The 13,435-nt window shown below is 41.9% G+C and overlaps 2 protein-coding genes across 3 annotated transcripts in view; one reads left to right on the forward strand and one right to left on the reverse strand.

The window, feature by feature from the left end:
* The window catches only part of unc5cb (unc-5 netrin receptor Cb), a 143,330-nt gene that overhangs the window by 91,176 nt on the left and 38,719 nt on the right, over window positions 1–13,435 (reverse strand). The gene's annotated exons all lie outside the window — the stretch shown is intronic.
* Window positions 10,365–13,435, forward strand: part of glis3 (GLIS family zinc finger 3) — a 173,526-nt gene continuing 170,455 nt past the window's right edge. Inside the window, exon 1 of the mRNA XM_047804824.1 lies at window positions 10,365–10,497. The gene's annotated coding sequence lies outside the window, so the exon portion shown is untranslated. The remainder of the gene's footprint in view (window positions 10,498–13,435) is intronic.

A 13,435-nucleotide genomic window follows, 5' to 3' on the forward strand; every position in this document is an offset into this window, starting at 1 on the left:
GCCATCATCTCCTAGATCCCTAGCTAGCCTGGTTGTGTAGCTGCACTGCATTCTGGGATTTAAAGGTTTAAATGTTCCTTCACTTCTATGTTACATTTCTCATTAACATAAAATTCGATGTTCTATGTAAGAAACAAACCTGTTTCAACTGTTTCTCCAAACTTTGTAAATGACTCTAATAACTTGGATGTGTGCATGCATATTGGGTAGCAGTGACCCCCGCGCGCGCGCGCGCACACACACACACACACACACACACACACACACACACTTTTTCTCACACATGCACTGGAGCTTGTCATTGTGATTGAGCTGAAGGACACAGAGAACTGAATGTGTCATTGAGTTTGGAGACAGAGCCTCTTGAGCTGGGTACACTGCCCATGTGAGTCAATTTATTTCCACCTTTCTCTCTCTCTCTCTCTCTCTCTCTCTCTCTCTCTCTCTCTCTCTATTTCTCTCTCTCTCTCTCTATTTCTCTCTTCCAATTCCTACAATCACAAATTCATTCCATCCTGAATTAAGCAAGTGTGAAAAAAGTGTGCTGAAATCCTCTGTCACACATTGCCTTCCCTAAAACCTAGCAGAAAAAAAGTGAGAGATCATCCCCGACCTCGAAAAGACCCATTTTCCCCTGCTTTCTCTTTTCAAGTCTAATTAATACCCTGGGCCCTCTGTGAGGATGAAGTGCAGGCGAGAAAAAAAAAATCAGAGGATTGTGGATTTAAGCACACTTCAGACTCATCAGAGACAATGTAGGTGGCTGTGTAGCTGAGAGGAGAGCGTTGATGTTTGTGCTAATGCGACGGGGCGTACGTAAGAAGCTAAGTCGCAAATCTGTGCCTGCAGCAGTCAGGAAGTGAGCAGAGAATTGCAGAGAGGCAGGTTTGAGGTAGAGTGAGCTAAGCTAATGAGACGACCTGCTTGATCAGAGCCCTGGGCGAAAGCACAGAACCGCTCCACCTCATTCTGTCATTGTCAGAAGGAAACACAATCTCTTACACTTTATACAGTCTCTTACACAAGTATTCTGACGCTTATAGATGTGTATATTTGTGTGCTTGTGGTTTAGGATGATGTTTGTTTGGAAGGTGTGAAAAGATGAAAGCAAGAGGATGTGAGCTCGACCATGTGCCAGTGATTGAGGTGTTAAGTGTAAAAATATCACAGTGTGAGACTGGTCATGGATGGAGGAAGTGGGGTGGCCGTAGTAGACACACACGCACATGCACACAAGCGCACACAAACCTATTGTAGACAGAAGGACCAGCATCTCGTCACTGTTGAAGTAGGTCAACCAGATATAACATAAGGGCAATGAGGGGCAAAGTGCCATTAGAGAGGAGAGATGGAGAGAGAGGGGAGAAAGACAGGGCAAGAACAAGAAATATTGATAGACAATACAGCGAGAGCAAAGGGAAGAGAGACAAGAAAGAAACTCAAAGTGAGAAAGAGGGACCAAAAAAAACAGAGAAAGAGACGAAGACAGATATACAGAAAGAAAATTGAGAGGGACAGAGAGAGAGAGGCTAAGAGACGAAGTGAGACAGATAATGAGAGAAAGACTGACAAAGACGGACAGAGTAACAGAAAGAGAGAGTCGGAGACATAGAAAGAGATGGAAAGAGACCTAGGGAGAGAGACATTTCAGGTCCCCTACTGAGACAGAGAGCTGATGGAGACTCACGCATCACCGGCCAGTCACAACACTCACTCAGCCAGCCACAACACCCTACAGGCCGCCTGCTCTTTCCCTTTTACAAAACACTCACAACAACAGTCACATAAACACACACACACACGGACTGATCATGCTTGCACATGCACACTCACACACACACACACACACCACACACTATCATTACACTGCCTGTACCTCCCTATTTGCATTTTTGCAAGACACTTAAAGGACAAGTGAACACAAACAATGAGTCACAAGTCTGAATACACACAATACAAATGGGCACAGTGGGGAAAAAACATGCCAGGGATTTATTTTGCAAACACACGTTCATAAAGTGGGATTATTTTGTACCCTGGACCAGAGATATGAGTTGTCTAATGTTGCGTTTGAGCCCTTGCCATCGTGCAAGGTTTGAGAAGCGGCATGAAAGAAAATAAATCCCATATCACCCACTCTGCTCGACCAAGCAGAGCTCACTGAAGCTCATCGGTGGGCAGCAGACAAAGACTGCTTTCCAGGCGACTGCATCCATCCTAGCGCTCCTCTCGTCCATCTCCTGACCTCTCTCGTTTGTCTGCTCTCACTTTCATTCCTTTTCCAACTCTTCCTAGTGCAAGAGGATACTGTACCTCATGCACAAGTCTTTAACCGGAAGGCTATCTCGAGGAAGGTGTTTTTTCTGATGTAGCCTGTACCCCCAACCATGAGCAAAAGGGAACCTATTGTAAACATCTAAACTAGACTGAGGAGACTCGAGCTCATTCAGACCACACAAACAGCATGATTAAGTCTACTGTACATGCAATAAAGGGATCACTAAAGGTTCACAGGTCAGGTTTTAAAGATTCAAAACATTACATAACACACGATAAACCCATCTTAGCAATTCATGTGCTTTGCCTTTGTGAACATCTTCAGTGGCCGCATTATCCCGGTCTGTCTCATGGAATTCCTTAGAAATCTGGTGGAAAGCACTGAGTACACCCGTGATGTGCACACACACTGCACACACATTTGTCCATGGGTAATTTAGCATAGCTAATCGGTGGGAGAAACCCAGAGAATTGGGGGAAAAAAACAGACAATTTTACCAAAGCTCAGTGTCAAACCGGGGATTTTTAGCGACGATTATCTCATTCGTTTGGTGTCTGTCACACAAGACTGAACCCTCTTTTTTACTTTGTTATAAGGTGCCTCTTGTATCACTCTAGCAGGGACTCAAACATGTTCACACAGGTTTAAGTTTGATGTATAGCAAAACCTGTTCTTTTTGAATTTTGTTACCACTGGCAACATACCAGCCATAATGGTAGAATCTATTATGGGTGCCATTTGCTGCTTCCAGGGACCTCTTATTGACCTTTACCTGGTCCACTGATAGTCATTTCACTACCCTGCCATGTTTTTATGGTAGTCATTCAAATAACTTTGCAGTGAATTTAATTGAATCGTCCACTCTCTCAAGTCGTGTTTCTGGTACCAACATGCAACCCCTTAGTAGATGCATGTGAAATGTTTGGAGACCAAGCACTGGTAGTGGTGTAAAACAGAATGTGTCTGTACCCATCCTAAGCAAGTACAGATAGATCTCAAATTTGATCATAGCATTTTAGGTGATTTTGTTTCCTCATAAGCTTGAAGCAGACCTGAGCTGAATCAGCACAGAGTACAAAGCTGCTGCAAGCAGAACCACGTCCAATTTGTACTGAAGGTCTCCAGACTCCTACAAAACCAGTAACCAGTCAACATTTTCTATCAAAAAATGTGCTCTCACATGCATTAAAATTCAAGCATCCATTCCTACTTATGTGTAAAACATTTCCCTACAGACACGAGTAGCTGTCACGAGAACAGTGCTCCAGGAATAGACGGTCACTGATATATATATTGCCGCTGTCTCGGTCCGTCTCCCGTTCGGCGGGTAAATTTCTGGCCACAGCGCTGATTTGAGACATGCAGAGGTCCAGACCTGCCAACGCTTTATTCAGTTTCTAAAAGTGTCTCCTTTTTCTGAAGAAAATTGCTCATTGGACCAATTTAGGTAGCATGGCAAATCTACTGCTTCCCTAGACTCTGATGCCAATCATATTGACAATTGTAGCTTTCTTGTTTCTACATTTTTTTCCCTCCTTCATGTTTGGCTTGAGGCTGCAAGGAGAATCATTTCTGCAGCAGAAATACTGAGCAAGAGATTTCAACCACCATCTCATTAAAAGGCTCTGTGGGAAAGGAAAGGCCATTCTCATCAGGTTGACTGTCTGGCTAGAAGACGCAACGACACTCAGACCAATAAGACTACAGCTACTGTGAAGCAACTCTCGAGCCAGGGTTTGTTTGGGTTGGAAGAGGCTAATAGGGAGCAGGTATTACACGTTGATTTGTTACCTGTGCAAAAAGCAAACAAGGCGAAATTTTTCACAAAACTGTATACAGTGCAGTTACTTTTCCAGCCTATCAGGGATCAAATCCAACAATATAGAACCTTCTTCAAATCAATGGTTACAGCAATGGTTTCTTACTTACAACTCAACGCTAACTAAGATGAGCAAAATTCTGAACAATATTTCAATATGCCTCACACCTCCAGGGTCGGGGTTCGATTCCCGCCTCTGATTTGTGTGTGGAGTTTGCATGTTCTCCCCGTGCCTCGGGGGTTTCCTCTGGGTACTCCGGTTTCCTCCCCCGATCCAAAGACATGCATGGTAGGTTGATTGGCATCTCTGGAAAATTGTCCGTAGTGTGTGATTGCGTGAGTGAAATGAGAATGTGTGTGCCCTGTGATGGGTTGGCACTCCGTCCAGGGTGTATCCTGCCTTGATGCCCGATGACGCCTGAGATAGTAACCCGACTGTGACCCGAGGTAGTTCGAATAAGCGGTAGAAAATTAATGAATGAAATTTCTTTTTTTTTTTCATTTCCAGCAGCCCTAATTTTTTTTTCTTTATGGGATATAATTGTATGTTGCATAGTTAGTGATTAAGAGTAAAATTATAATCAACAGCAATAAAAATTCTGGCTAGACTATTCCGGTCCAATGTGTGATGTGATGTTAATAACTCCCTGTAGATATTCACCTGCCATGGGCTTTGGGTTAGTCCCGTAATCAGAAAAGCTAATCTCTGCACGTATATCCAAACATTTGTATTAGCTATCAATGTGGTTGCTTGAAGACTTCTGTCGGGCTCTTCATGACATCCTATTTCCTCTTTCAAAGGAGGTGTTTAAAGACCTATATGAAGGAGCAGATTCTTTTTTAGTATCCACAGAGAGATTCTCAGGGAGAGAGAGAGGAAAAAAAAGAAAGAGGAACAGACAAACAGATGAAAGAGACAGATACAGAATTAGAGTGTCAGTCTCAGTAGATTTGAATACACAGTTCTGTTCTTTAAATATAAAAAAAATCCTCTCTTGACATTTGTTTCAACTCTGCTGTTTGTTACACTAATCATAGATTTATGAGGAATTATTAAATATCGATGATAAAATCGATCATGGAAATCAAGGTTAATTGATGCAGGGCATCAGGCTACCAGAGTTGCTATGGAAATGGGTTAAATTCTGAACCAAGCCCCATGAGGATTTTGGTCTGTCACACTTTCCTTTGATGTCATGAAGTCACACTCACTTCTCTTCTTTTCTATCTCTCGTATACACCTGTCGTACACCTTCAAAGACAGAAAGGGGGAAGACATAAACCCCCACCCCGTCCCACGGAGCAAAATCAGGAATGTCCCAGATTCTGTATCATAACCGTGCTTTCGTTCATCTGTATGCCAGGGAACCAAGCAAAGATGAGTCAAGGTGTCAAGGTCCTGAGGCAAAGACCTTAACGATGCTATAAGTTCCAATCCTCGATATCCTCAAGCACTTCCTGCAGTGCACTGATGTTGCGAGGTCCCTCGGCGCTACGTCTCCCGGCCTGAATATTTATGTGGCTCGATGAGAGAGATCTTACTGCTCAGGGATTGAATCATCGAGGATCCTGGGAATGGATAACTCTCACATACGCCTGCCTGCACTTCCTCCTATGAAGCCTCCTTCTTCCTGGGAGATGTCTGGTGTGATGGCATCTGTCTGAGCTCTTGACTGAAATTATACTGACTTCATGTGCATGAGCTAAGCCTACAACAGTCTTCATTTGCTGGAGATCTTGGGAGAAATGTACATGTGCACAAACGCACACACATCGTGACAGACAGTCAGCATATTTCAGAGTGGGGCTATTCTGATTGGCAAGCACTAGGCAAGCCCGAGATGTAGCGGGAGGCATGCAACCAGGCAGCAGCCGCCAAGACAGCTGTGATTAATGCACTGTTTGCTCCAGTGAACAGCTCAAGCAGTGAATATGCTAAACATTATCATAACGTTTGAGCTCTGATCGCAAGAAGAATACTGGCCAGAATAAAATAAGGGGATAGAATTTATCCTCGGAACTCCATCCACTATTCACCCGGGTTGTTTGGTGTCTATGGCCATTAGCTTTTCCTTTAAATGTCTTAAAGCAGTGCTTCTCAAAGTGGGGTGTTTGAATGTGATATTGTGATGAATGTCATGTTATTGCACAGGTTTAAATAACATGCCAAATATTTGGAAAGAGGGGATTTGGTTTAGAAGGTCTCCCTGGAACTAGGGATCCTTTGGTGCACCCTTGCCTTAAAGAGAATTAAATCATGAATGAAGATTGTTGAAAAATGCTAGCAAAGCGTTGGTACCACATGGTCTCCTTGTTTCTAAATCGTTCAAGCACATACAAACGTGAAATTATATTTCCACTCACCAACATGGAGAACATACATTCGCAAAGGAGCTATATTTTATCCGAACAGCCATCGTACAAGATTACAGTTGCCGTTATATTGTAATTTTGCTGATCGATAGGCTTTGCTCCCCTTTGTCCTCCCACACACAGCCACCATCTCACCATCATGGTATTAAAGGCAATAGAACAAGACGGCAGAGATTGCACACGCCTCCTGACATAGGTCCGTCAGGATCTATAACTGTTTATGCTGCGTGTGACCCACTGTACTGTGATTATAGTCACCAAACCAAGCCATTGTTGGCTCAATATAATTCAGCCAAGCAGGGCTTCGGCTACGGGTGGGCTCGTGTAGACACCCGAGCAAAAGACTGTTCCTGTACATGATGATGGACACATTAGATGTATCAGAGTACCAAAAGGTCCTGCAGTAAAAATGCAATTTTGCCCGAACGTGTCTCCTGGTGGCCTTTGAGATTTTCAGGCAGCTGAAGACCACACATCTAATCAAGTGAGGGGGAGAAAGGCAGCGGTGCCATGGGATGTCCTTACTAACCATTCTCCTCTGCTCCCCTTTGAGTCAGGTCTCACACATTATCACCCGTGTGCCACGAGACAGGAACACAGAGTGTCCTAAAATAGTTTAATTGATATGGAAAGGGCTGGGGCTGTAATGGGGGATTGGGAGTTGGATATATATACAGTATATTCACATGAATTTAATTTGCAGGAGTAAGCCTATTCATCGGAGTGTGTTAGAGAGTCTTTCAAAATGACCTGACATTACCTCTCATAAGTGTTCTTTGTCTGTCTGGAGGTGAGAATGCGACATCGTGGCTGGACAGTGTGGTGCCACTTGATAACCCAATGCCCAGGTGCCATCCGGCAGCCTAAAATCGCAAATGGAGCTTAAGTGACGGTTTCCATTAAAACCTCCATCCTGCCTGGCAAGAAAATTGTCTTTCAGAGGACAGAGGACCCTCGTGTTCTTACACTCTTACACTATATGTTTCTTAGACCATGAGTGAACAAACCAAAACACGGATAGAAATATAGCGGGAATAGAGTGCACAGAACTTCCATAAGTGTTTTTATGTCATTTTTCCTACAAAGAAGACCATAAATGATCTTTAACTCTATGAAAATTGCAGACTGTGGTTTTGGGTAGAATAAAGATTAAGAGGCAGGATAATAACCTACAGTATATGTCGGTAGCCTGGGAAAACCCACCGAATGCTGCAGTTAAGTTCTTGAAGCAAAAATGACTAAAACTGTGTTGTGCGGTGTTCATTGTTGACACTTTTTTTTTAAGATAACACTTTGTTTGCCTGTTTAACATGCTGGGAAAATGTAGTTCTGTGCTTTGCACCTCCAAGGGTAATCAGAACTTTTACATCTGGTGGTTAAACATGCAAAAAGAAAACATTTGTTTTTGTCAGGAAAGCCAATAGGTTTCAAAACCATGTGAATGGCTTTCCCAGACCACCACACATATTTTCCTTTTGGCTTAGTACTCGATGTGATTCAAATTCAGCATGATCCAAAACCGAGATCCTGGATGTCGTGCCATATGGTCTCTTTCTACCAAAAAAACAAAGAAAAAAATGCCCCAAACGGGTTTCCTTTAAGGTTGTCCACTGTACATCTATTGAGGCCCTGCATGACAAAGCTCATTTGCGCATAGCCACAAAAACCACATCAGACATACAGTACAGAAGAAATGTGGGCTTCCTTCCCAGCATGCCTTTTTGAATCCAGAGCAACGTCTGAATGCGCAAGGCCAGTCCGTGCGATTGGAGTGTCATTTTCATTCTCGAGCAGGCACGCATGAGGAAGGACACCGAGTAACATTTTGTTTGCCTTCCAATTTTGGCAAATGATACGCTGACCGAGTGATAATTACACCGCTGATTTTATTCGTTTGAGGCATTTCGCAGCACATTCTTTACATCAATCGGTTTATCAGAAGTCATCTGTTCGCCTTGCGTGCGAGCCGGAGCTGCAGTAAACGGAGAAACAGACGATAAATTGTCCACTTTGAAGTCCACACTCTGCTTAATTAAGGGGCTGCTATTTGATTTTGGCGTTTATGAAGTATGCACCGAGGACAAAAAAGACTTGAATGATAATAGACTGTGCATTAAATATATTATTGTTAAAGAAAGGTCAGTGTTACAGAGCGAGTGAAGAGGTGGACTTTATAAATGTCAGTTTAGATGTCAGTATCCCTGATAAAGCATATTTTTTTTCCCCTTCTTCCTTTCTTTCGCAGGAGTGAAAGTAAGAACGGCTGCTCGGGTCATTTGTCGTCTGGATTCGATGAGGGTGAAGGTTAAACTCATTATAGTTTAGGCGTTGTGGTGACGCCCCTGGCTTTTTCTTTGGTTCAGTCTCCCCCTCACATTCACACACTCCATCCCCCCCCCTGCCCCCACACCCCCTTTCCTTGCTCTATTTTTGATGAGCGACGAGACTCTGAGAGCCAGCCCTGCCACTTTAATATTTCATAGAGCCATGCAATAACACCGACAACATCTCACCCCGGCGCCCACCCACGCCCCCTCCCTACTGTGCCCACCAGCTCCACGGGCACTCTACTCTCGCAGCGGCAGCATGGAGAGCAGGTGTAATTTGCAAATGCTAATTGAACCTTGCCATGGGTCAGCAAGCTTTTCCCCTGTCTCCTGGAACCGTTATGCACACCGGACTATCTGCCGTACAGCGCTTCCCACAAATCCATGCTTCCAGCCAGCTTCCTCTCATCAGCATACAGGACAATCATCTGTTTCCGCACTCAGGCACATCTCTACAGACCTTTTGTTTTCACTCATCCATTTAAAATGTCTAGCAGTCATAAGTCTGTTATCAAGGCGACTGGATATTGAAAGTGCTTTATAATGCATCCAAAGGCTTCTCATGACAGAAATGGAAGGATTGAAGGTGGTTCATTGACTGAAAACCTTTCCTGGCATCAAATTTCCCTTTATTTTGCATCAGCTCTTGGTCAGGTTTTTTTTTTTTTTATCATTTAATTATTATTCTTAAACAGAATTTCATGCCCTGTAAAGGTCACCAAAGCAGCTGAGTGGGAGGATTTTATGCTGCTTGAGCTGTCACTGAATCAAAAAACCTTTTTTCATCTTTGTTTTAAAATCACATTTCTCTACCGATTTTATCTCCCATATGGGGTGAGATAATACGCATCAAACCTTTAAATTCAGAAATTTTGGCTTTACAGAAGCTAAAGCTTACTGTATGTCTCCCCACTTAAGATGTGTAAGAAGCCAAATGCATTTTGTCGTCGTTCATGAAAAAAAAAAGCTTGTACAAAATACTTTTTGTAATTTTTTTTTTTTTAAACATTGGTTATTGTGTGCAGGAAAAATCTATGATACCAAAATGATGAGGTTTAAACAGAGTATGTTGCCCTCCGTGAAGGTGACCCTGAGGCACTGAGCAGCTGGGTGGGAGGATTTCATGCTGCTTGAAGATTTAAAAGCAAGAAAAATTCAATGAATTATTAGAGACAGTAGTAAATAAAGTAGTGTTTGAAGGCATCTACAAATCCTGACTCAATGTCACGGTATTTTCTGTATTGACTTATTGGATTTATTATTTGTACTTAGACTTGTCTCTGTCTTTGGTATCGGTCTTGGTCTCAACCGAGAATTTGACAAAATGATGTTTAAAGATAAAGGCTAAAGACCGGTGCTGTGTGAATTAATGACGCCGACAAGCTGAAGTAAAAGCTCGTCCTTGTAATGAATCGGATGGTTATCAGATTTGATGCCGACTCCCTTTCGTTTGGACCCCATCTTGACCTGAGCTAGACCCCCTTAAGTCTCTGACTTTACAGGATCTTGTTTCTCCAATAGTGGTCTTGACTACAGTTCTTTCTCGCCATCTAGATGAAATCTTCAGAGGAGCAAGACTCAGAAGAAAACTTCATGTCATGTCAGGCAGGTTTCTCCAGAGGGTTTCTCTTTCCACCGTCACCTGTAGCTCCTCTTACAGATTTCAGCACATCTACAGTACACTCTGACAAACTGTGCAGGTAAATGATTTATCCAAATAAAAATGTTAAACATAGAAGCATAGAAGGTGAAGGTCACCAAATGTTGCTGTGGATGATGGTAAAAGTAAAAATCAAAAATGTATTAATGCCATTAGCCAAGCCGTTAATAACCAGTCCCCACATGCATCTACTATAAGCTTCTCTCTGGCTTTTCTCTTTAGCTTAATTCATCAGTAGGCTTTATGCATATGATTTCTGACAGGCAATTCAATAAGGCTCTTATCAAGTAATGTGCCAAATGGTCATTAGATTGAAAATTCAGGGACAAAACAATCAATAAAAAGAAGACAAGTGCTTCCTGGCTGATGGTGGATGTCAAAGCTAATGCAGGTAATATGGTCACACATGCATCAATCAAGTCCAGAGATCGGATAACACCAGGACTTCAGATCTACTGGAATTATTTCACGTGTCATGGTTTTATTTCAGCATGGCTCGAACCTTGTCATTTAAACCTAAACATATCGTCCGAAGAGCAGTCAAGCTTTGATTTACTGTTGTCTGTGAACAGCAGACACAGAATGATTGTTGAAGTCGATACCAAAGGACATTTTCTCTGTGTTACTCTGTGAACTTTTAATAATAATGATACAATCTTGGTATCGAATTACTTGAATAAGGGAATATGATTGGTTGTACTAGCTTCTATTGCTTCTCTGTTGCGTACCTTTTACGACACTCCAAATAATCTGTTTATTAGGTCTGTACATGTAGCATCTACGTTTACACATCTGTGTGGCAGATTCTAGAAAATAGCAAAAGATGAAGGAAAAAAATTATTTTATTTCAATAATGTACTTGTGCTATCTCTTACAAATCTATTTAACTAAAACAATGTGGTAATGTTTTTGTGGTAATCTACTTTTTAGCTGGCTGGCGGTGATATGACTATATAATATCAACAGTGTAATAAATGAATCTCTACATATTGTGGATTAAAATACGTTTAATTAGTAACTGACTAGAGGGAGTTGAAGTTGATGTCAAAAATGTTGAATTAATTAAAAAAAATTCTCTCTCTTTCTTTCTTTCTTTCTTTCTTTCTTTCTTTCTTTCTTTCTTTCTCTCTCTCTCTCTCTAATCTCCTAGTCCTTGAACATTTAGAAAGTTACTGAGGTCTATTTCTTAATTTTTCTTAATTTTTACTATTTTTATTTCCTAATCTAATAAACCTTAAAAAAAGAGAAAGGCCTGATTATGCATATCCATTCTCTATTGTGCGATGCTGTATGTGAAACCGAGCCTCACAATCCGTATGAAGAACTTCCATCATTACAATCCATGCAAATAAGCAATTAAATGCCTTAATGAGCACAACTGCTGGCGTGTTCCTAATCAAAGTGTGCGATTCTTTTTGTCTCAAAACTCCAGCTTAAGAACGCTCGCTTTTTGACCGCGTTTGAATGCAAATTAATGAGCCCGAGGCACGGCTTTTGGGAGAGCCAGACCTTTAGGTTAGAGAAACAAGTTTAACACTGGCTTCTGGAAAATAAACTTTGCATTTTTATGTTTTGAACGTTTCTCTTAGGGACAGCATGGTCGAATAAGGACAAATCCAGGCCATTAATGCTTTAAGTGAAGGGTTGAGATAACCTACGTGTCAGTAGCAAATTCAAAACACAAGCGAGTGTTTACACTTATACTGTATAGCAGTGGACCTCCTCTATCCCATGTACCATCTGTCCCCTCCTTATTCCAGTTCAGGACACATTTTGTAGTATCCCGTTCCCTGTAGCGGAAACATGTGCTTAAGGAACTGGCTTGAATTAGGCTCAAACATAGCTGCTTCTATTTGATTCCATTTGCGTGATTTATAGGTTTTAATTTAACAGCCAGCTAACGTGGAACACGTGTCCACCTCATCTAATAGAGCAAATGCCTGGTTGCTGTTCTTTGCATCTTGATGATATAAACACCAACGTTTCTTTGATAGAAAATATTTTACAGTGATATAAAAGAGGCACGTTTTACAATGCAAACGTCTATGCAGACACGCTATGTTTTGCAATTATTAGTATTTTGGATGCATCAAGCTTGCCAAGGTTCCCAGTTTCATAACTGCTAATCCTTAACTTGTACAAAGTTTTGTATAGCGATGCAAAGATTTTTTTTTATGGCTTCCTGTCGATAAACTCCTTAAATCACTAATGGTTACTTTCTGAGTTTCAGTTTGAGTTCGAATGCCGTCACTGGGTCGCGACGGCGAGTAATGTACCTATTCAGAGTTCCCATTCGCCACAAGCTGTGCTGCTTATCGATCCTTTGCTCTGTGTATGTACTGGCAGTCAAAATGCAGCACTGCCTCATTATTATTATTAACAGTTGAAACTCTTTCCAGTCCTCAGTTTCTTCAATGATCAATATGAAATTTTTTAGGATTTAGTCCTTAATTCTTTTTTTTTTCTTCAGCTCTTAGGCTTTTTTTTGTTAAAGTGGTCCCTGTCTTCTTGGGTTACAGGATGAAAAGCCATTATGGACTTACTTTGGTCCTCAGGTAGTTAATTTCTTATGTTGAGCTTCATGAGTGAACTCTTTTCAGTGTTGCCCTACTCTGAACCCAGTTTATGAGTCTGAGTAGATAATGGTATTTTGCTTCAAGGGTTTTTTTTTTTTTTTTTTTTTTTTTGTGGCTTTATTGCCTTTGGTTGACAATGTGAAAAACAGCCACACACATGTCGTTTCACAACCCCCCTTCTCACCTGCCCACAGGCCAAGGACCAAGAGTGCATCAATAAGGGGTTAAGCAGAACTGTTGGGATTTAAAAGGGCTGGTAAGTGCCTCCATTAGCCTAGATAACTGGACAGCCTGCAGGGGTGACGTGGTGGTGTTGGAAGGATCATTTAAAGGCAAGGGTGGTGTTAAAGGGGACTGGCTAAGAAAACAGAATAGAAGGCAATAAAGCCAATAAAATGACTG

The sequence above is a fragment of the Tachysurus fulvidraco genome, chromosome 20, assembly GCF_022655615.1.
Source record: "Tachysurus fulvidraco isolate hzauxx_2018 chromosome 20, HZAU_PFXX_2.0, whole genome shotgun sequence".
Taxonomy (NCBI): Eukaryota; Metazoa; Chordata; class Actinopteri; order Siluriformes; family Bagridae; genus Tachysurus; species Tachysurus fulvidraco.